Raw genomic sequence first — 23,885 nt, 5'->3', positions numbered from 1 at the left:
TGGCTCTATTTTTAAAGTATGTGCCAAGTTCCATGACTGGTCCTGCTCCATGTGTAACCGGCCGTGTTTCCCCCCCCCTGTGGTTGTTCTCTAGGTGGTGTACAAAGCCCCCCCTAAAACACCATCCAGGGCCTCTGGTATAAAAATGTTCATGTCAAACCGGCCATGTTCTCAGGATCAACAGAGCAAGGTGGGAAGACCCACCCTGCTGACATAGTGGCAGGGAAAACACTGACAAGTGTTATGTCTCATGACAGGTGTGTTTCATGTGTCCTGCTGAGCTGTGTTGGTCCTGCTGGAGTCTGTCCTGTCACCTGTTTCTCAAAGTCCTCCTTGCTGATCTGTCCCTTCAGCCTATTCAGAAGACGAGTGTCTTACAACAGCTCCTTCATGTACTCATCGTCCATATCCGAGCCCTGAAGAGAACAAAGTCATCTGATCTGCTTATTTTTTCTGCATATTTTCTGTTCCAATGTAAAAAATGTCCTAGAAGCATAATGTTATAAATAACTGAAAACGGAATTAACTAGCATGATTTGACAGTTGAACGCAAGGGATACAATCATAGACAGTGTAGCTCAACTGTAAATAAATACCTCATCCCGGTTCCTCTTGGCAGCAGTCCTCCTGCGGTCCTTCCTGTTCTTCTGTTTGGACCAGGCTTTGTTCTTATCGTTGTTTCCTGGGAGCAGCGGCTCCTCTCCTTTCCTTCAGCTCAATCAGCAGCTTCTGCCTCAGCTTCTCCCGCTGCTTGTCCTTGTAGCGGATGTTGTCTGTGTCTATGGTCGTTTTTTTTTAAGTCTGGGAAGTTCTTCCCTTTCAGCTCAGGCATCCTGGGCATGCGGAGGAGGGCGAAGCCACGGGCCAGTGCAACAAAGTTCAGATCTGACCAATGACGGGAGGATGACATTCACCTCAGCATAAACAATCATTTTTGCCAAGCATCTCCATGCAGTCAGACCTTTGATTATTTTGTGCCACCTGGGCCACAATGATAAGTCTCCTCTCTGATTGTTCGAGTGTGACCCCCTCCCCATGGGTTACTGCAGCCAGTGTTGCCAGCACTGCCACTACCTGGGTGGGGGTACCCCACCGGAATCCCCACTGGCTAGGTACAAGGTCGTCAAGGTTCTCATTAGCAGCTTTGAGAATTTCCTTGTATATTATGCTCTCCCATCAGGGGGCTCTGGCTTTGTAGGACCAACCCTGCCAGGCAGGCTCAGAATCTTGAGGGGGCGGTGCTGCTCAAGTAGGTCTCTGACCGCATTTATTTTTCTCTGTTTTGGCTGCATATAGGCAACTCACAGCAGGTCCATAAAACAGATTCTCTTTGGTGTATGGGTCGCTCAGGTGGGTGTCTAGGATATAGGGTTGGGGATCGTTCCATCATGATAGGACAATTTAAAAAAAATATTAGATGTATACTATATTTTAAAATGTATATCCCTCATCTGCACAAAATTGAAAGCTCCCTTTCACAACCCCTGCTCGCAGACACACGTTGGTTCTGCGATATGCAACCATTTCCTTTCTCACTCATTTAACGCCACACTTATTCAAACACAAAAACGCACACCACACCTTCCATCACAATTCATCCACATACTGTGCCTTCTGTCTGCTATGTTTATCTCCACTATGTTGATTGAGTACTTGTGTTCTAATTTAGTTGTATTTGAAGATGTATTATTTTGCTTGTTATCTTTTCTTGTAATACCGTCTTATCCCTTTATAAAATACTATACCTACTATAAATGTGCTTTATTATTACAATCCCTACCAGGGCTAGTATTGGGTGTTCTATTATTCTACTCCTCTATTAGAACTTTCAGAATAGCTATGGAGTAGTCTTTGTGTCGCGGAACATTTGGTTGTCAATATACAGTTTATCGACAACAAGAGCAACACGCTTCCCTTTTAATCTATTTTCCTTGAAGATTGGGTACAGAACTTTGCGCCGTTCTGCAACCTCCCTCGGGAACTGATCATTCATGCCTATTTTCGTGCCAGCAAGTCTTTTACCTAGGCTTTTAACCATTACCATTACAAGATCGTACTTGTTAGAGAAATGTCCTCTGGTCTGATGAAACAAAAATAGAACTGTTTGGCCATAATGACTATTGTTATGTTTGGAGGAAAAAGGGGGTGTTTGCAAGCCGAAGAACACCATCCCAACCGTGAAGCACAGGGTGGCAGCATCATGCTGTGGGGGTGATTTGCTGCAGGAGGGACTGGTGCACTTCACAAAATAGGTGGCATCATGAGGAAGGAAGATTATGTGGATATATTGAAGCAACATTTCAAGACATCAGTCAGGAAGTTAAAGCTTGGTCGCAAATGGGTCTTCCAAATGGACAATGACCCCAAGCATACTTCCAAAGTTGTGGCAAAATGGCTTTAGGACAACAATGTCAAGGTATTGGAGTGGCCATCACAAAGCCCTGACCTCAATCCTATAGAAAATGTGTGGGCAGAACTGAAAAGCGTGTGTGAGCAAGGAGGCCTACAAACCTGACTCAGTTAAACCAGCTCTGTCAGGAGTAATGGGCCAAAATTCACCCAACTTATTGTGGGAAGCTTGTGGAAGGCTACCCGAAATGTTTGACCCAAGTTAAACAATTTAAAGGCAATGCTACCAAATACTAATTGAGTGTATGTACATTTCTGACCCACTGGGAATGTGTATTATTCTGACATTTCACATTCTTAAAATAAAGTGGTGATCCTAACTTCTTACTAGGTTTAAGTGTCAGGAATTGTGTAAAACTGAGTTTAAATGTATTTGGCTAAGGTGTATGTAAACATCCGACTTCAACTGTATATCTAGCAGTGGCGGCTCCTGAAAAAATTCTCAGGGGGGGCAATTTTTCTGATGATTTAGGTGACCTACACACATTTTAAAAAAGATATGTCCAGCAACAACATGAAGACAGGGGCAGCATATAAGTCAATACCAGAAGCATTTATTGACTGATCTCAAAAGTGTTGGCTTACCAGGGTTGGTGGAGCCCTCAGTTTCATCTTTGCCTCGCAAAGCTAACTCAAACACTCCGCAAAACTTCACACACTGGATTAGCCGGCTGAGGATGTGGCGGTTCTTGCTAATGTCGTAGTAAATATATTTGTTATAGTGAATATGGAATATGATATGTTGAGTAAAATGTTGTGCTAAGATCTATTTAGGTCAGGAGCTGGTTATAAGTTCTGTTCCTATCCAATAACAATGGACAAAAGGGTCCTATCTTGTCAGCCTTGTCAGCAGGTGGCCAAGGACAACACCCACGCCATAGGCCTCTCAGTTCTTCCAACTCACGAGTTCTTGCTCTGAGGACACACACACACACACACACACACAAACACACATCATCACTGTTAAACACACACACACACACACATCATCACTGTTAAACACACACACACACACACACAAAAATCCCCTCTCTTAGGCTGAACATTTGAAGACAGAGAACCCGACTCAGAGCCAATGACAGTAGCCTGGAGGGGACCTCGCCCAACTCATCAGGACCAATCAGAAGATCAGAACTACTGGATTCAACCTACTTCATTTATTGCATAAAATGTCTGCACACAATGTTTCGGGGCTCTCTTCAGATAATAATAATAATAATAATAATAATAATAATAATAATAATATGCCATTTAGCAGACGCTTTTATCCAAAGCGACTTACAGTCATGCGTGCATAGATTTTTGTGTATGGGTGGTCCCGGGGATCGAACCCACTACCTTGGCGTTACAAGCGCCGTGCTCTACCAGCTGAGCTACAGAAAGTGGATACTCATGGATGCGCATCGCAATTGTAAAATGTCAACACAATTGGAGACACCACGTCATTTTTGGAGACATGTTATTGACAGTAAACTATTGTAGATGCGACTGCTAACTAAATAAAACATTTTAGCTGGCTAGCTAATCATCTTAGCTAAATGTGGGGCAAACAATTCAGTTATTTACCGTTAATTTGAGGGATTGGGGTGAAAGAAATCGAGTTACATAGTGATACTTTACGATATACTGTATTGACAATATCGCAATATTTTAGCGCTAGTTGGCTGTACCTGCACCAAAACACCATTATTGTTCCTTCATAGCTTGTTCTCAATCTTTTCACATTGGGAGCCAATTTGTTTTCAGCACTTTTATTTCCATGACTGATCAAAACTCGTTCTCATGGCTTTCTGATCCCTCTGCAACAGACATATGGTGCGCAATAAAATCACAGTATCGAATCGCAATACGTATAGAATCATGAGACTCGCAATGCATATATCTTATCGTGAGGTTCCTGGCAATTCCCAGCCCAAGTTCATTTGCCACAACAAATCTCTTCGCTAGCAAACGCGATGTCTTCTCCAAAACGGCAATGTGTCTCCAGCAATGTTTACTTTTTTGACGTTCTATGGCATCTCCACTTTCCAAGCATATATGACCACATGTAATATTTTGGTAAGTGATGCAAATAGTGAACTATGTAGGGCCAGGATGTAAAATATATGTAGCTGCAGCAATTTCTCTTATCTGATATGGTAAGTAATGGGGCTTAATGTATAGCTCCCTAAGAGTTTGACGAACGGGTCCGTGCACGCGATTCCAGATATCTTTACCTCTGAATAAACTGCCTTTATTATACCATATCCACCCTGTCCAAAGTCTCTACTTGGTCTCAGTTCTCCAGTAAACTTGTGATTATCAACACTAACCTCATCGTTGTGGCGGCGGACAGCTAGCCTGTATCCCTCATCCAGTTGAGTGGCAATGTTATTTTTTCGTTCGTACCAATTTTTGGAAAATCCTCGGGTGTAGGACTTTCCGCCTTTAGTAGAAACCTGTTGAATTATTAAATTTGGTCTGGGAGGTCCTAATTGTTTCATTGCCAATTTATCTTCATTTGTTCGCCGACAAAAAGGAACTTCTTTCAAAGACACAATCCGCTCTTTTCTTAGTTACGTTCATGGTTACGTTACGTATGATGTAAGTGCAAGCCCTCAGACACCCATAGAGATTGTATTGAAAGCTCTGAAATTTGAAAAAAATAGATTTTACATGGGAGTCTATGACAGACTTCTGGGCGATTTTCAACCTGACTGAAATCGCCCCAAAAGGGGGGGGAGCCATTTGAAGCACGACTTTAGCCTGATTGGACATTACAACACTGATAACTACTGTTGCCGTGATATAATTGATTAGAAAAAAAATCCCTTCCTTTTCCCGTTTGGCAGTGCGTCACCCATATCGCCCTATTGAACACACCGCCCCTGATATCTAGGAATGTCTAGGAAAACAGGTGGTGCTGAATTCAGACCTTAACCCTTTTCTCTCCAATATTCTCCTAATTTTCCTAAGGGACCCAGGAAGAATTTAGGAATTCCATGCTTATCTAAACTATGAATGAACACCTTCATTTCACCATTAACTATGACCTATCAAAATTTGTTTTCTTGATGTGATGGTTAAGGACAAAACCTCCCTCTCTACAGATCTCTATAAGAAATCTACAGACAGGAATACCCTTCTTAGAGGTGACAGCTTTCATCCACGTCCACTTATTAAAAGTATCCTTATAAGTCAATTCAGTCGCATCAGAAGAATATGCAGCTCTGATGCTTCTTATAAGAAACAGACCACAGACGTTTAAGTGGGTACAAAGACAATTGGGTAAAACATGCCAATGATCATTTTGAAGGACTAATACAGCTGGAAAGCCTTCAACCAAAAGTTAAAGAAAAAGCAGAACATGTCCCCTCATGCTTTACCCAATACTCACCATTGGGGATGACATTTAAGGACATTATCAGGAAGCACTGGTACATTATTGATACTGACCCACAATTGAAACCCATTTTTATATATCCCCCACGTATGGTCTTTAAAAGACCCCCAAACATGAGACGTTGTGGTTAAATCTGATTACCCACCAGAGAAAAGGGAAACTTTCTTAGACAAGGTTCCGGAGGGTAATTACAAATGTGGCCAATGTGCTCAATGCAGCTTCACGTACAAATGCAACTAATTTACCCACCCCCGCACAGGACAAATATATTTAAAATCAAAAGGCCTGATTACCTGCATGTCCACCAATGTTGTTTACATGTTGAAATGTCCTTGTGGTCTGTCTTACATAGGGAAAACCCCTAGAAGCCTTAAGACACGGATCAGTGAGCACCTCAGCAATATACGGACAGGTGAGACAAAAAATCTGGTTGCTGTTCATTTTGTACAAGCTGGACATCCTATTAGTTCTCTGAGATACATTGGAATAGAAATGGTCAAGATGTCACGCAGGGGAGGGGACATTGAGAGGAAACTTCTTCAATAGGAATCTTTCTGGATCCACAGGCTCTTGGACTTAACGAGGAGTTTGACTTGAAACCATTTTTATAGTTTCATTATGTCCAAAATGTGTGTTTAAAAAAGAAAATCCTAATTGAACATTGTATGTATATTACTGTAAATATTGCTTGCATTCCTTGTATATGATCATATATTTTGATACATTGAATGTTAATATTGTGAACCTATGTTATACATTTTTTAAACCTTTTGTTTCAGGAAGTACTGCCCCTTATATATACACACGACCTTCCACCCCCACCTGGGATATGGATGCCTGATGAAGACATAAGGGTCGAAACGTTGTTATAAAAAATATCACCTGGGAGCATGAGCAGCAGTGTTCTGCGTTTTCCTTTGTTTTTCATGAATTTGCCTACAACTCCAGCACCTGCGGAAAGTACCTGGATGTGCGTATGTCTTCAGCTTTTGTACTAAGACAATAGATTAAAGATGATCAGTTCATGGTATGTGTTTTTTCCCCCATGTGTGTATGTGTTACTCACTGTGTAATAGTTGCAGAGGCTGGCTGGTGTTTTCTCCTTGACTGTGATGGGTACAGGGCTTCTGAGACCAGCTCTCACCAGCTTCTGCAGCTCCGTAGTCTGAGTGGCTGAAGATAGACCTGCACGACGCTGCATAGGGAGGTACCCCAGAATAACATTCAGACTGGAGAGAGAGACTTAAAGTGGACTTGTTGTTAGGGCTGTGACAGTTATTGGACAACTGTGACATTTATGGTTTTTGGATGAAGACCGTCATGAACATAAAGTAACCGTCAAAAAAACGTTTTATTTTTATAAAAATGCTTTAGCAACTTTATTTTAATGTAGATATACTTTACCCATAGCGGGAGTGTTAATTATATGGTATTGTTTTGCTAACTGAGTCAGTCTATTAAACTGTATACATCTCCTCTTTCCAACTATCTTTTGATGCGCTGCAATCAGCAAATCCGCTATATGCAGGGATAGGAGAGAATCTTTGAAGGTCAATTCAGGCCATTGAAGAGGGTAGGGGTGAAAAGTGGGGACTGGGGGTACCTATAATCCCTGTACATCCTATAGCATATAGGGTGGGGGTGGATGGGTAGCCTCTGGCCTTTTTCATTGTTACAGTAGATTGGAGGCGTGAGGTGAAAAATATGGCTCTCATAGCAACAACAAAAAACCGGAACATCAGCTATTTGGGCACATTTTGGTTTCAAACCTAACAACGATGGAGAACCAGATGACTTGGACTAGCCTGTTTGCAGAATATGCGCAAAACCATAGACTACCTACTAAGAATTCCAGCACCACAAACGGCACACTGATAAATGGCAAGCACTGACGTTATTAAGTAGTAGGAATGGTGCCCTTCAGAAAGGTGGAGAAACCCACCTTCAAAGAAATGATCAGAGGAAGAGCATAGTTACCCCTGTTCCTTGAACTTCTCAACATCCTCGATGGGGTTGCTCCCTCCGATCAACAGAATCTGTCTGAAAGAAGAAGAGTTCAGGTCATAGCAGGATTACAATAGGAGTCTTGGAACCATTAACATTTTAGATCTGGAATAGAGCTTGCTGAACTGTGTTCATGTCTCCGGTTTTATCTCTGTGGACAAGCCCCTGGCTCTCCTCCTACCTGAACTGATGGAACTTCTGGAGGAACTGCCCCATCACCTCACTGATCTGCAGGGCCAGCTCTCTGGTCGGTGTGATGATCAGAGTACCAACCTGTGAAACGTCTCAGTCAGTTGTGGAAAAAGTACCCAATGGTCATACTTGAGTAAAAGTAAAGATACGTTAATAGAAAATGATTCAAGCAAAAGTGAAAGTCACCCAGTAAAATACTACTTGAGTAAAAGTCTAAAAGTATTTGGTTTAAAAAATACTTAAGTATCAAAAGTAAAAATTCTCTCAAATTCCTTATATTAAGCTAACCAGATGTCTCCATTTAAAAAATTGTATTTACTGATAGCCAGGGGCACACTCAAACATCATTTACAAACGAAGCATGTGTGTTTAGTGAGTCCGCCAGATCAGAGGCAGTAGGGATGACCAGGGATGTTCTCTTGATAAGTGAACTGGACAATTTTCCTGTCCTGCTAAGAATTTAAAATGTAACGAGTACTTTTGGGTGTCAGGGAAAATGTATGGAGTAAAAATTACATTATTTTCTTTGAGAATGTAGTCAAAAATATTAATAGTAAAGTACAGATACCCAAAAAAACTACTTAAGTAGTACTTTAAAGTATTTTACACCACTGCTCACAGTTTCATGCTGTATACCAGAAGTCAATGTGAATCACAACCATACACATATACTCAAACGGTAGCTAACCTGAATAACTGAATAACCCAAACCTTACCTGCATTTTCTTTAGTTGGTCCTCTCGCTTTATTATTATATCTATGATGGGGAATCACGAAAGCCAGTGTCTTTCCACTGCCAGTCACCTGCAACAGCACGAGAAGATGTGGGTTGGTTATACCCTACCGAACCCAGTCTCTCATTAACTATGTACTATATGTACAAACAAGCACAATTGTACTAATAGCACAAACCTATGGCGCATCGAACGCAATAACACCAGATACCTCTGATGTCACGCCCTTCTGAATCCCTTTAAACTCGATGCGCCCCTGAGTTTGTGCTATTAGTACAAATAAACATAACTGCTTATTTGGATGAAGCTAGCTAGCTATTTTACAGTGAGAACGCAAGGTAAATTATTGGACAAGAAATTACAAATAATCTAGTATGTTCTGTATTTCGGCCCGCATAATTCTAAACTCATTTATTTCAATCAGTTACGTATATTGGTTCATCTTGTATACAGGAAGTTATATTTATTCATTCTGGCCAACAGTCTCTTGTATATGCTAACAAACGATAGCTTTTTGGTTCCCGCCGGTTGCAACCCCATTGAACATTGGGCCTTTTTAGCTAGCTGCTCGCCGTTATTAATTATGTAAAAAGAGAATCAACAATATCAATCGTGTAAGCACATGGAAAAACTTTTTTGCGAATTATTGAGCTATTTATTTCATGATTTAAAAGTGTCTGGCAGTGAGTGACAGACTGTGAAACTCAATCTCCCATGATTCCGTAGTACCAGAACTGACATTTTATCATTTGTACCGGAAGTGACCGTTGTGTTCGTTCTTATTATAACTGTGGTTGTGTTGAATACCTCACCCAACTTAAAATTAACAATTACTCTGCATCATGGGCGGTGTGTTCAATAGGGCGATATGGGCGACGCACTGCCAAACGGGAAAAGGAAGGGATTTTTTTTCTAATCAATTATATCACGGCAACAGCAGTTATCAGTGTTCACGTCTGATCTGCCAGCCACTAAATATCAAATCAGGCTAAAGTCGTTCTTCAAATGGCCCCGCCCGTTTTTGGGGCGATTTCAGTCAAGTTGAAAATCGCCCAGAAGTCTCTCATAGCCTGTCATGTAAAATCTATTTTTTTTCAAATTTCAAAGCTTTCAATACATTCTCTATGGGTGTCTGTGGGCATGCACTTACGCGCTTTCGTCATACGTGACGTAACCATGAACGTAACTAAGACAATGGCGGCTAGCAGCGTCTCTGTTGTGACCTGCAGTGTGGCGTTATTTTATGTTTTTAATTTGTAGACTTAGTTTACAAACATTCTGCAAACATTCTGCTTTGAACTGATCTTTCGGTTTTGGACTGATCTTGTTGATCGTGTACATACCCGCTACGAACGGACTAAATAATGAAAACGCTGCAGGCAGCTGTAATCCCAATACAGCTGGGAGACTTGGCTGGATGACAGAGTCCCGGACAGAGAAGTGGAGCCGGCCACCTTCACCCTGGTCAGAGCGGACCGCGATCCTGGTAAGAGAGCGACTCTGTACCCCGACATTGAACTGCTTTCTGTGTCATTGCGACCTTACTATCAATTCAATTCAATTTAAGGGCTTTATTGGCATGGGAAACGTGTGTTAACATTGCCAAAGCAAGGGAAGTAGATAGTAAACAAAAGTGAAATAAACAATAAATATTAACAGTAAACATTACACTCAGAAGTTTCAAAAGAATAAAGACATTTCAAATGTCATATTATATATATATACAGTGTTGTTACAATGTGCAAATAGTTAAAGTACAAATGGGAAAATAAATAAACATAAATATGGGTTGTATTTACAATGGTGTTTGTTCTTCACTGGTTGCCCTTTTCTTGTGGCAACAGGTCACAAATCTTGCAGCTGTGATGGCACACTGTGGTTTTTCACCCAGTAGATAAGGGAGTTTATCAAAATTGGGTTTGTTTTCGAATTCTTTGTGGATCGCTGTAATCTGAGGGAAATATGTGTCTCTAATATGGTCATACATTTGGCAGGAGGTTAGGAAGTGCAGCTCAGTTTCCACCTCATTTTGTGGGCAGTGTGCACATAGCCTGTCTTCTCTTGAGAGCCAGGTCTGCCTACGGCGGCCTTTCTCAATAGCAAGGCTATGGTCACTGAGTCTGTACATAGTCAAAGCTTTCCTTAAGTTTGGGTCAGTCACAGTGGTCAGGTATTCTGCCACTGTGTACTCTCTGTTTAGGGCCAAATAGCATTCTAGTTTGCTCTGTTTTTTTTGTTTGTTCTTTCCAATGTGTCAAGTAATTCTCTTTTTGTTTTCTCATGATTTGGTTGGGTCTAATTGTGTTGTTGTTGTTGTTGTTGTCCTGGGGCTGTGTGGGGTCTGTTTGTGTTTGTGAACAGAGGCCCAGGACAAGCTTACTTAGGGGACTCTTCTCCAAGTTCATCTCTCTGTAGGTGATGGCTTTGTTATGGAAGGTTTGGGAATCGCTTCCTTTTAAGTGGTTACTATCTGCCCCGTGAGTTCCCCCAATTGTTTGTTACCGTTGTGTACTGTTGATAATCACAAGTTTACTGGAGAACTGAGACCAAGTAGAGACTTTGGACAGGGTGGATATGGTATAATAAAGGCAGTTTATTCAGAGGTAAAGATATCTGGAATCGCGTGCACGGACTCGTTCGTGCACGCGAGTAAAGTAAAAGTGTCCTGTCTTAGGTCAGCTAGGATCACCACTCCTTGGCCACCTGCTGACAAGGCTGACAAGATAGGACTCTTTTGTCCATTGTTATAGGATAGGAACAGAAACAAACGCCCAACACAAAATGGGTCATGCGCAAGATTTTAGTCAGACCAAGCTATAACATTATATATTTACTACGACAGTACATTCAACCAAAAGCTAATATAACAAAGGCATCAGAGATTATTTATAATCTGTCACAGAAACTGGAATCCATCTCCCCAGATCAGTCAATAAATGCTTCTGGTATTGACTTATATGCTGCCCCTGTCTTCATGTTGTTGCTGGACATATCTTTTTTAAAATGTATGTAGGTCACCTAAATCATCAGAAAAATTGCCCCTCCTGAGAATTTTTTCAGGAGCCGCCACTGCTCTGCATAGAACACATAACAGAAGAAACTGTTGCCTTTTAATTAGATCTTTGTGGGCCTGTGTGTGTCCCATAGAAATATGATTACATAGCTACACAGGTGTCTGCACATTTTAAACTGTAATTCTCTTTTTGCCGACTGTATACCATTTTGTAAATATGAATACACAAATCTAGTTCATAAATAATAATACCAGCATTGTTCGCACCGGAGATGTTAATGAATTAAAGCAGATAAATAACAAAAACATTTGAGTGTTAACTGTGGAGGCTTTGCCTTTTGCACAATAGAACGCAGTTCCCACGATAATGAAAATCAACCATCCACAATGTAAACCAATTTACGTCTGTCATGTGTGAATCTACTATATATATATTTGATTGAGTCTCACAGTATATGATCACACATTTTGGTACTTGTTTTTCTATGTTAACATACAGTAATGTTTATGTTCAACCAAATAGAGAAATGAGCTTGAGAAAAGAGCGGGATGCGGGCACGGGTGGCATTTGAGGAGGCTGTTCGAGAAAGCTATCGCACAGCATTACATTTTACATTTACATTTTAGTCATTTAGCAGACAGTCTTATCCAGAGCAACTTACAGTTAGTGAGTGCATACATTTTCATACTGGCCCCCCGTGGGAAACGAACCCACAACTCTGGCGTTGCAAGCGCCATGCTCTACCAACTGAGTTACAGGGGATGATTGTTATGAGGCCTATTCCTTGGCAAACACAAACCAAAACCAGTGTTTTCCCTACTATCGTTTACATTACAATTTCAACATGTATCTATCTGTAAGTGATATTTCTTCCCATTTCCCCAGTATAGATTCAGGGCAGTTGAATTGTGGGTACAATTTTTTTTTAAATCACAGACAGATTCCCATTCTATGTTTGATTTGAATAAATACTTTAGGATCAGAAGGAGCGAGCTGCAAAGCGACAGTCATCTGCTCCTGCCACTAGCCTTGCCCATGTCCATTGGATAGAGATGGACAGCCGAGGCAACATAATTCACCAAAGACCTGGATAAAAAAGTTCTAAGAAGACCTCAAGACATGGTAAGTGTTACGTACCTATTTAGTTGTGTGTTTGTTCACGCATGTAAATTGTAACCATTTGTTCTAAATAGATAACATATGCCAGTCCTGACTGCCTCATGTTAATTGTATATTATTGTCATCAAAAGTCACAGCGGCGCACATGGACCTTACGGAACAGGTGACCATATTGCAGATAATGGCGGGGTGAGTACCGCCTTAAATAGGAGCTTGACCCTGGGGCAACTGACCTAAAGCAGGGTTTCCCAAACCCTCTCCACTGGCCCCCAAGAAGTTTCAAATTTTTGTTGTAACCCTAAATTGCCACACCTGATGTAATTAGTCAAAGGCTTGATGATTAGTTGACTAATTGAACCATGTGTGTCAGTTAAGGGTTAAAACAAAAAACGTGAAATGTCTGGAGGGGCCTGAGGAGAGGTTTGGGAAACCCTGCCCTAAAGGAACCCCAAGGGAGATGCCAAGAGTGAGATCTCCCTTGGGGGATTTCTTAATAGACTTATCAAGGCTAGGATCGTTACACTTCTCCCTCGGTTCAGAAAACACAATCTGTGCTTCTCTATCCCAAATCCCTCACACCTTAACAGGACATACTTTTGACCGTCATAACCTATTTTAGCTGGCTCACTGGCTTTCATTTCAATGTGGGATTAAATACAAAGTGGTGCTATAAAACTTTCAAATCCTCAGACCGATTGACTGTAACCTAAGCCTCTGTCTTGCAGGCATGAACTCTTAGGTTGCATGTAGTGAAAATAGATTCAAAATGTTATATTACTCCCAAAATAATTTACATTAAAACCACATAGTTATGCGCATGTAATTTAATGACATACAGTACCAGTCAAAAGTTTGGACACACCTACTCATTCAAGGGTTTTTCTTTATTTTTACTATTATCTACATTGTAGAATAATAGTGAAGACATCAAAACTATGAAATAACACATATGGAATCATTCTTCAAAGTAGCCACCCTTTGCCTTGATGACAGTTTTGCACACTCTTGGCATTCTCTCAACCAGCTTCATGAGGTAGTCACCTGGAATGCTTTACACTTGTTGGCTGCTTTTCCTTCACTCTGCGGTCCAACTCATCCCAAACCATCTCAATTGGGTTGAGGTTGGGTGATTGTGGAGGCCAGGTCATCTGATGCAGCACTCCATCACTCTCCTTCTTGGTCAAATAGCCCTTACACAGGTGTGTTGGATCATTGTCCTGTTGAAAAACAAATGATAGTCCCACTAAGCGCAAACCAGATGGGATGGCATATCGCTGCAGAATGCTGTGGTAGCCATGCTGGTTAAGTGTGCCTTGAATTCTAAATAACTCACCGACAGTGTCACCAGTAAAACACCATCACACCTCCTCCTCCATGCTTCATGGTGGGAACCACACATGCGGAGATAATCCGTTCACCTACTCTGCGTCTCACAAAGACACGGTGGGATTGGAACCAAAAATTTGGACTAATCAGACCAAAGGACGATTTCCACCGGTCTAATGTCCATTGATCGTGTTTCTTGGCCCAAGCAAGTCTCTTCTTCTCATTGGTGTCCTTTAGTAGTGGTTTCTTTGCAGCAATTCGACCATGAAGGCCTGATTCACGCAGTCTCCTCTGAACAGTTGATGTTGAGATGTGTCTGTTACTTGAACTCTGTGAAGCATTTATTTGGCCTCAATTTCTGAGGCTGGTAACTCTAACGAACTTATCCTCTGCAGCAGAGGTAACTCTTGGTCTTCCATTCCTGTGGCGGTGCTCATGAGAGCCAGTTTCATCATAGCACTTGATGGTTTTGCGACTGCACTTGAAGAAACTTTCAAAGTTCTTGAAATGTTCTGTATTGACTGACCTTCATGTCTTAAAGTAATGGATGGACTGTCATTTCTCTTTGCTTATTTGAGCTGTTGTTGCCATAATATGGACTTGGTCTTTTACCAAATAAGGCTATCTTCTGTATACCACCCCTACCTTGTCACAACACAACTGATTGGCTCAAACGCATTAAGAAGGAAAGAAATTCCACAAATGAACAAGGCGGCTACTTTGAAGAATCTTAAATATTTGTTTAACACTGTTATTTCCTAGTTTTGATGTCTTCACTATTATTCCACAAAGTAGAAAATAGTAAAAATAAAGAAAAACCCTGGAATGACTAGGTGTCAACTTTTGACTGGTACTGTCTATATGGAGACTGTTTAGTGACAAAATGAAGGGGTTAAATACATGAAGAAAAAAAAATATATAATAATAATAATTCATTAAACATAGCAACCTCCTACCGACAGGCGACTTTTTTTTTTGGTGGTGGTCGGGGGATCGAACCCACTACCTTGGCATCAACACCCCGTTCCTCCCCAGCTGAGCCCAGAGGACCACCATAATGGACCACCATAATGTTTCCTCATTTTTCTTATAACGCTCAGATATAGGATAGACACTTCAGAACAAACTTCCTTTCGATTTCTTTTTTCAAACCTGGTTAGATTGATATGCAAATGTGAGAATGTCCACCAGGGGAAACTGCAGGGTCCCTCTAGCACACGCATGGAACACTTTCAGAAGAACATTAACAACATTGCAATCATGTATGAACTGCTCCCATTAAGACCCCTGTACATTCAAGTTGTAAATATTAAGGGTATATCATTTATATAATAACATTGTAGCACTGATACATTGCAAATAGTTGCACAAGACAGACAGTGATGAGAACAGTGAAAAGAAGATCCAAAGGGATTGACAACCATTAGAACAATGGAAATCACTTGCAAACCACTTGAGCAACGAGGCAATGACCGCTGTAAAAGATGTGCAGGCTAAACGACGTTTGTTGTTAAATTGCTAGATTTAAATACTAGTTACTATATTATTTTTCATTAGGCCTACATGTAGCCTACATTTAGGTATTATTTGCATCACTATGACAATGAACACACCCTGAAAGCACTGAATGGTCTGAACCAGTATCTGTGCATTAGAGACCTCATGAATGACACAACACAACTAACGTTATTATCACAACAGAAGTAGGTCCAGCTAACATTAGCAAACTTGAATGAAATAAAATTACACTTACACTTATTTACTTGACTTTTATACTCTATACATTGACTCCTTCAAATAATTTACTGTGGCAAGTTTGCCACCGGCGCGCTGCAGTAGGGAAGTAAAACGGAAGTCGAATCCATTGATCAATCACATTTATTTATAGAGCCCTTTTTACAACACAGTTGTCACAAAGTGCTAATACAGTAACCCAGCCTAAAACCCCAGAGAGCAAGCAATGCAGATGTGGAGGCACAGTGGCTAGGAAAAACTCCCTAGAAAGGCAGGAACCTAGGAAGAAACCTAGGAAGGAACCAGGCTCAGAGGGATGGCCAGTCCTCTTCTGGCTGTGCCGGGTGGAGATTATATGAGTACATGGCCATTAAGGCCAGATCGTTCTTCAAGATGTTCAAACTTTCATAGAAGACCAGCAGGGTCAAAAAATTATCACAGTGGTTGTAGAGGATGCAAGAGGTCAGCACCTCGAGAGTTAATGTCAGTTGGCTTTTCATAGCCAGCATTTAGAGGTCGAGACAGCATGTCCAGGGTGTATGGTGAACAGGTCTGGCCGCAGGAAGATCATGTCTTGCTGCACAAGAATTTGAGACCAGGTATTTGTTCCGCATCATGTTGAATGACTGTAGATCTACAGTACATGTAGGCGAACTACAGTGCCTAGAAAGTCTGTAGACAGTGTGCACTATGAGGGATGTATTGTTATCTTTAGGGCCTTTATGGTGGACCAAGACATGAAGCAGGTGTCGGCTATTAAAAGAAGTGTTCCCAAATGCCCACGTCCTTCTGTGCTGGTTTCACATCTTGCAGGTAATTCTTATGAGAACATTTTTAAAAGAACGCTTTTGACATTAATCATGTTCACTTTTAGGTTAGAAAAATAAAAACATACACTGAATGAGAGGGCTATCTTTTTGCAGGCTGTAAATAAATAAAAAGAAAAGAAAAGAAAAAAAAGGGCATTACAGGAGGACCAGAGAAAAGTAATATACTTCATGATTAATTTGAAGAATATGCAGTCAATGAGTAGAAATGACGTAATGATTACATAAATAGAAAGGGGGTGGGGGGGTGTTAAGGTATATGAAGAGACTGACACATTCTATAATTTAGTTTTGTATTACTTTGCTAACTTAATTTTGTATTTTACTTCCATTGATTGAAATGCATTCCGCATCACATACTGGAAGTACTATTATATTTTTCTGTCAATACACTTTACAGGAGAAAGACAGAGGACACTTCAACAAAACTGGAGGAAGTGCTTCAGTATCCGTTTGTCCAGGCCTACCTGAGGAAGTACTGGCTCCCCTGTGTCTCCATGTGGGCTGACCATGGCAGGAAGTTCTTCCATGAGAATAGCAACTCCAACAATCTCACAGAGGTATTAAAAGGCATTCTTGTCTGTTCCATGGCATTTTAAGGAATGATATATAGCTATTCATTGATTGTTGAAAAATAACAAACCAGTATAAATGTCCAGTCATTATTTTATACCTGTCCACCCCAGGGCTTTCCATGGTGAGATTAGATGATATCTAGTGCCACGTAGAGGCAACAGTGGCCTGCAGGGGTCATAGTGGAGGACTCAATAAGTATGACCTATTTAATTGATCAGCATTGAATAAAGACTATAAAGGAGTGTTTCCTCTGTCTAACCATACTCTGTATATTAACCTCTGTTCAAGGTATGTTGATGGTCTGCAAACAGTAGGAAGGTTGAAGAACACTCGGCTGCAAGATAAAAAAATCAGCTGAGGAGAAAGCAGCCATCATGTACACAGAGGGATGGGATAGTCGCATCAAGTGGGAGACGGACCACACCTGCAAAATCCCTTCCTCAAACCAGGAAGTCTTCCTGCACTGCTCCTGTCATGTAGTGGCGGTAAGAAGAATATCCCTTTCAGAATGTGACGTCTAGCTGCAGTAATACATTTCACTGAGGCTAGTTCAAACTTTGCTGTGATGACTCCTGGTGGTAATACATGTGTCCCCCAATACACAGCTGCCCTGAAGGGAGAAGAATGAGAAACAGAGCTTCCAGGAATAGACCTGCAACACACAATGACTTCATATAAATTATTTAGTAATAGTTCAATTTCATAAAATCTGAGTGGTAGCTAATAATATATGTTATACCTATTAAAGTGACTTAGTCTCTAATGCAGGATGCATCAGACAAATGATATTATTCTACATCTCTTCCTTAATGTAAGGCAACACATCACACAAGTATCAGACGTTCAGAAGCATGCATGCAAAAAAAGATGTGCTGATAATCTTGTGGATGAATTCATACCTTGTTATCATTTTCTACAGTGCAAAAATCCGCATCTAGCACAGCTGTGCTACAGGAAGAGGATGGGCAAGGACATACATGAACAACATCAAGAGATAGCAGCTGAAATGGTTGAGAGTGGACATGTACAGTCCAGTGCACCCCATTTATTTGTTAACAGTGACATCTACAATGTCAACTGCACCTTCAAAGTCAGACACAAATCAGACAGTAATGTTGCTAATAGTCATGGGGTGCAGTGTGTTGGGGCACTTGTGACAGCAGCAACCATCACCATCTCTGTTGAAGAACCAACCAGCATTCAGAGGTAGATGATCCTTCTGATGAAATACATTCATGCGTGTCTTCAGAATATCAAAACTACAGTCCCCTCTTTTATTTAAATAATGTATTTAAAAACAAATATATTCCAATATATACTCATAGAATACCTAAATAAGTACATAGTGTAATTCATTCTTATAAAAGTGCATATTTGTGGCAAATTTCTTAAATTTTTATTTTTTATTTTGTCAATAGCAGTCTGTAGGATCTGGACCACTGTGTGGAGAAACCAAGGAACCAGCTCCTTGAGTGACCATGAATATCTGATCCAGCTCAGGTTTTGTGAAGCAACCACAACATCTGTACATACACTCAGTTTATTAGGTACACCACCCCGTTCATGAAAATGGTTCGCTCTTACAGACAGTGAGTCAAGTGGCCGTGGCTTGCTATATAAAGCAGGCAGACAGGCATTGAGGAATTCAGTTACTGTTCGATTGAACGTTAGAATGGGCAAAATGAGTGACCTATGCGACTTTGAGCGTAGTATGATCGTCGGTGCCAGTCGGCTTTTCAAGCATGACAGTGTCTAGGGATTACCTAGAATGGTGCGACAAACAAAAAAACATCCAGTCAGCGGTAGCCCTGTGCGCGAAAACAGCTCATTGATGAGAGGTCGAAGGAGAATGGCAAGAATCGTGCAAGCTAACAGGCAGGCCACAAACAGGCAAATAACGGCGCAGTACAACAGTGGTGTGCATAACGGCATCTCGGAATGCACAACTCGTCAGTCCTTGTCACGGATGGGCTATTGCAGTAGACGACCACACAGGGTTTCACTCCCATCAACTAAAAACAAGAAGAAGCGTCTCCAGTGGGCACGCGATTACCAACACTGGACAATTGAGGAGTGGAAAAACATCACCTGGTCCGACAAATCCCGGTTCCTGTTGCGTCATGCTGATGGCAGAGTCAGGATTTGGCATAAGCAACATTAGTCCATGGCCCCATCCTGCCCGGTGTCAAAAGTACAGGCTGGTGGCAGTGGTGTAATGGTGTGGGGAATGTTTTCCTGGCACACATTAGGTCCCTTGATACCAATTGAGCAATGTTTCCATGCCCCGAAGAATTCAGACTGTTAAGGAGGCAGAAGGGGATCCGACCCGTTACTAGATGGGTGCACCTAATAGTGTAAGTAAATAGCCTATACAATCAGTTTGTTTTTGTTGTTATTTGGATCATTGTGGAGTCAGATTACTACAAAGGTGTGTTCCAAGTTACGGCATGAGCATGAAACAGAAATAGTTTTAGTAACCGTGTTAACCAGCGCAGTGAGAGGCAATAAGCAGGAAGGCAGGAGTGGACTGGGCCTGGCAGGACTGGTTCAGAGCCAGGCAGTCAGAGGCATTAAGAGGATTTTTCCTATATCATTAATAGGAATGTGATAAGGTTTATAGAGAAGGTACACAGACACCAACAAATGTACATGTCTACTGTTTTTTGTTGTCTTGCCTGCTTTTTCTGTTGTCCAATTCTATTTCTGTTGTACTCTGCTGTCTGTAGCTTGAGAGCTGTGTTTATACATTATTTTTCTGTCATTTTATTTGGTTGCTTTTTATGTTATTGCGCTGTCTGTCTGCTTGCTAAGTGTTGCTCATTGTATGTTTTCTTGTCCTGTTGTATTCTGTGCTGCTCTACATGTGCTCATTGTCGGTTTTGTATTTTAATAGTTTTTTAATAACCTGCCCAGGGACTGCAGTTGAAAATTAGCTGGCCGGCTAAAACTACAGTAATGTCGATTAATGTGCACTGTCCCTGTAAATAAAAACGTTTTTCTTTCAAAGTAAGGTGATCTCCTTCTCATGTCATACCACAGTGTAAACATTAACACAATCAGCTTCAGTCTTTTTCATCATTCAGTTCTAGCAGCCTAAAGTCTCACATTGGATTTGGGTGAGTGACGTGTTCTGCAAGACATAACAGATCATAGATTGAAATATCATCCATTCACGGCAGGGTTGCCATGTCCACAGTTTTCATGCTAGGTGAAAATGTACTGGTCGCGGGTTGCGGGTTTTTGGGCTACTACTAGTTTGCACCACGGCCGCCATAGCCAAGATGAAGCCAAGATCAATGATATCAAGAATGATGGGGAAAAAACTTCGGAGTACTTTAAATGAAATTATGGGTAGAAAGACAAATTCAACTAAATTTTTCATTGAATCAGATGGCTTATTCATCACAAAACCATTTGATGTTGCCAATTATTTTAATGATTACTTAATTGGCAAAGTGAGCAAATTTAGGCTGGAAATGCCAACAATGAACAGTGAGCCATCGTATTCATGCATAGAAAAACTAATAATGAAACAAAAGCATTGCAAGTTTGAATTTTTTAAAGTTAGTGTGGGAGAGGTGGAAAAAGTATTGTTATCGATCAATAATGACAAACCTCCTGGCATTGACAACTTAGATGGAAAGCTACTGAGGATGGTAGCTGACTCTATAGCCACTCCTATCTGTCATATCTTTAATCTGAGCCTAGAGGAAAGTCTTTGTCCTCAGGCCTGGAGGGAAGCCAAAGTAATTCAGCTATGTAAGAGTGGTAAAGCGGCTTTTACTGGTTCTAACAGTAGACCTATAAGCTTGCTGCCAGCTCTTAGCAAACTGTTGGAAAAAATTGTGTTTGACCAAATACAATGCTATTTTTCTTTAAACAAATTAACAACAGACTTTCAACATGCTTATAGGGAAGGGCACTCAACATGTACTGCACTGACACAAATGACTGATGATTGGTTGAAAGAAATTGATAAGAAGATTGTGAGCCCTGTACTGTTAGATTTCAGTGCAGCCTTTGATATTATTGACCATAACCTGTTGTTGAAAAAACATACACTTGAAAAAGAAAAGGAGAGCCCACACTCTAGGAGCTCAGATGCAATAATTTAATAACCTAATAACCAACGTTTCGACAGACAAGCTGTCGTCATCTGCGGGTCACTAGTTTATATAGTGACAAAGGACACACACAGGTGTCTGTAATCATGGCCGGGTGTGGCCTGATATCATTGGTTAATTCACAGTTAAACAGAACATACAAAAAACATGAATAGATAGCATATGATCATAGATACAACTTGGCTACCTAGGCCCAACAACATTTACAATGAATAGCAAAATCACAATAATCACAAGAATGGCTTCAAATCAAAGTCTACGTTGAGACCGAAGGGAGCAAGGGTCTTTAAATTAAAGATCCAGGCAGCCTCTCGTTTTAACAATAAGTTATCGAGGTCACCCCCTCTCCTAGGGAGAGTGATGCCTATATAGTTCAATGCCTATATAACGTAGGGACGAAATCGAGAGGTTGGCTTCCAAAAAGTGGGCAGCGACTGGGTAATGTGTATGTCGAGTTTTTGCACCTAATGGTGCTACGACGCTCCGAGATTCGTACTTTTAATTCGCGCTTTGTTTTACCCACATAATTTTTACCACAAGGACAAGTTATAGATACATAACTGCCTTTGTGGAGCACGTAATAACACCTTTGATTGGGATCTGTTTCCCTGTTTGGGGGTGTTTGAAGGATCTACATTTGTAAGTGCCATTGCATTGAGCACAGCCATTACACTTGTAGTTTCCATCCGGTAGAGGCGCAAATAGACGTTGTGCAGGGATATTTAGGGGTGGTAAATCAGAGTTCACCAATTGATCTCTGCCCGGCGAGAATACAACCAAGGGAGGGTCCGAAAACACATTACCAATACTGTCATCGGATCTTAGAATGTGCCAATGTTCGTGAACGATTCCCTTAATTTGTTCAGAGCACTTTGAATAGCGTGTAGTTAGAACGCAAGAATGCTTCTTTTTGCGAGACTGTCCTTGAAAGAGATCAGATCTCGATTTGTTTTGTCTCAATGGCAGTATTAATCTGACAATTTTTGTACGCCCTCTCCTTGTATTTTCTTTGCGTCTCAGCCATATTTCTGTCGAAATCTTGATTGTTTTTGGCAAATTATTTTGATTCGACAGAATTGGCTGTAGGGCAAACTGTTTTTCAAGGGAAACGGGTGACAACTATCAGCCCTCAACAAACTGTTACAATCAGTAGGTTTCCTGTAAAGATCTGTGTATAGAACATTATCCTCACACAAAATCAGAAGATCAAGGAAACTGATTTGACGTGTGTCAGATTACATAGTAAATCTCAGGTGCTCTGAACAAGAGTTAAGAAAAGCATGGAATGCCTGGAGCTGTTTTGAATCACCCCTCCATAGGACAAAAATATCAACGTACCGTTTCTATAATAATGTTAGGCAAGAAAATATTTTTGACTGTTTCTCCATGTAACCCACATACAAATTAGCATAGTTAGGAGCCATAGGGGATCCCATTGCAGTACCCTTCGTCTGAATAAAGAAATCATTTAAAAACATGAAGTAGTTGTGTGAGTACTATTTCAGCCAATGTTATAATGCATGCACTGGAAGGTAGTTCATTTGGGTCAAGTTGCTGAAGAAAATGTTCCATGGCTTCAATACTGCCCTCGTGTGGAATATTAGTGTATAAGGACTCAACATCAAAAGTAACTAACAAGGTATTATCAGGGAGACGATCAAGAGATTCAATAATAGAGATCATACTGCTGGTGACCTTTACAAAGGAGGGGAGCTGTTCTGCGAGTGGTCTAACAAAAAGTCAAAGGTCGATAAAGGGGCTGTTACTGCATCAATGCCCGCTACTATAGGGCGCCCTGGAGGTTTTGTAACATTCTTGTGTAATTTCGGCAAAGTATAGAAAGTGGCAATTTAAGGGTGTTGAATAGCCAAAAAGTCGTGTTCTTTTTTGGTGATTTGACCAGAACTTAAATACCCATCTAGGACAGTAAAGATAGTGTTCTGAAATTGGGAAGTGGGATCACTTCGAGTTTCTTGTAAAAGGTGTTGTCAAGCAGTTGTCTGTGACACTCATTTATAAACTGTCCTATCCATTGAGTACAACCGACCCACCCTTATCAGCAGGGCGGGTAAGGACTGACGTATCGGATTGTAAATCAAGCAAAGCTTGTTTTTCATCCTTAGGTAAATTATGGAAAGATATGTACTCCTGTTTGTTCTTAAGGAGATTACCAACATCTTTTTCAAAGAGTCTGCAATATGTCTCAATAAAGTGATTGCGATTGGCTGGTGGTACAAAATAACTCTTACTTCTGAAAGGAGTTGGAGTATGTACAGGTGAGCCACCTACATGTTCAGTTGAAATATCACGATTAGGGGAGCTAAAGTATTCCCTTAAACGGATGTTTCAAAAAAAAAGAAAAAACTTAAACATGTCTACCTTAACATCGAAATCATTGCAATGAGTTGTAGGCAGAAAAGATAACCCTTTATTAAGCAAGGAGA

The 23,885-nt window shown here is 40.9% G+C and overlaps 1 pseudogene; it reads right to left on the bottom strand.

Annotated features, from left to right (window-relative positions):
* Positions 1 to 7,764: 7,764 nt before the first annotated feature.
* On the bottom strand, positions 7,765 to 8,791 carry LOC123484691 (annotated as a pseudogene).
* Between the last annotated feature and the right edge of the window lie 15,094 nt (positions 8,792 to 23,885).

Source organism: Coregonus clupeaformis, unplaced genomic scaffold (genome assembly GCF_020615455.1).
Source record: "Coregonus clupeaformis isolate EN_2021a unplaced genomic scaffold, ASM2061545v1 scaf0407, whole genome shotgun sequence".
Classification (NCBI taxonomy): Eukaryota; Metazoa; Chordata; class Actinopteri; order Salmoniformes; family Salmonidae; genus Coregonus; species Coregonus clupeaformis.
Note: the sequence above shows the minus strand (reverse complement) of the source record. Positions and strands in the feature narration are given on the sequence as shown.